Raw genomic sequence first — 1,437 nt, 5'->3', positions numbered from 1 at the left:
GATTACAAATGTAATCTAACTCCGAAACAATGCATCGATCGACTTTATTTGGCTTTTGGAGATGAAGCACCATCCAATAGGACTGTTTATAATTGGTTTGCCGAATTCCAGCGTGGACGTACCTTTCTTAGTGATGAATTCCGTGAAGATCGTCCATCTACGTTTGTTGTTGCCACTAATGTTGATGTTGTGCGTGAAATGATTGAGCGAGATCGGCATATAACATACCGCGAGATTCAGGCATTCTTAGGCATTAATATGAAATCAACACATACGATTTTGCACTTGAGCGTACGGAAATTTTGCAGTCGTTGGATCCCACACAATTTGACCGAAGCTCAAAAACTCATGTTAAATGGAGCAAAGAAATGCTCAAGAAATTCAACCGAGATCAGTCAAATTTGGTCTACAACATCGTTACTGGGAACGAAATGATCGGGAATGACATGGATCTATTCGTATGAGCCCGAAAGTAAACAACAATCCACTGTTTAGATATTTCAAAATGAACCGAAACCAACAAAAGTTGTTCGTTCACACAGTGCTGCCAAGCAAATGATTGCTTGTTTCTTCGGTTATATCGGACATGTAACAACCGTGGCTTTAGAGAACTGTAAATACTGATTGATATACAACAATTTGTTTGCCAGAAGTCATAAATGAATTGCGTAGAACAAACCGAAATTGTCGCATCATCCTTTATCATGACAACGCCAGCTGTCACACAGCACGTCAAACCGTTCATTTTTTATCCAGTAATAATGTCGAATTGATGACTCATTGTCTGTATTCACCTGATTTATAACCTAATGACTTCTTTTTGTTCCCAAACATTAAAAATAAAATGCGTGGTGAGCGATTTGAATCACCTGAAACAGTTGTTGAAACATTTCGTACACTGACTTCTGAGGTTACAGCCTTAGAGTAAAAAAAATGCTTCGAAAATTGATGCGAGCGTATGCAAAAATGTATCGATCTTAAAGCGAATACTTCGAAAAACAATAAAGCCATTTACTGAATTTTACTTGTTTCTTTTCATATTGTTTGCAGAAACTTTTCCAGCAGCCTACGTAGTTGTAATGTGATTTGTCGCAGTATGCAGTTTTTGAGGAGCATCCTCCTTGCTGGAAATGAAAAGAAGCAGGAAAGAAAGATAAGGCGACCTCCAAAACCCCTTCCTTAGTTTTTTCTTGCTCCTTTGTTTTATATAGTAGTTTATTAACACAGATAAGATGTGAATATATATTGTATACATATATATATATATATACGGATAATAATAGTAATAAACTAAAACAGTAGATATTGTTCTACTTGACGAGTATACGGGGTTTATGCATAAGCTCTTTTATTACTATTATTGTATAATACCATAGTACTTCTGGTATAAATATATATATATATATATATATATATATATACATATAATATATATAT

This window comes from Trachymyrmex septentrionalis, unplaced genomic scaffold, assembly GCF_001594115.1.
Source record: "Trachymyrmex septentrionalis isolate Tsep2-gDNA-1 unplaced genomic scaffold, Tsep1.0 scaffold220, whole genome shotgun sequence".
Classification (NCBI taxonomy): Eukaryota; Metazoa; Arthropoda; class Insecta; order Hymenoptera; family Formicidae; genus Trachymyrmex; species Trachymyrmex septentrionalis.
Note: the sequence above shows the minus strand (reverse complement) of the source record.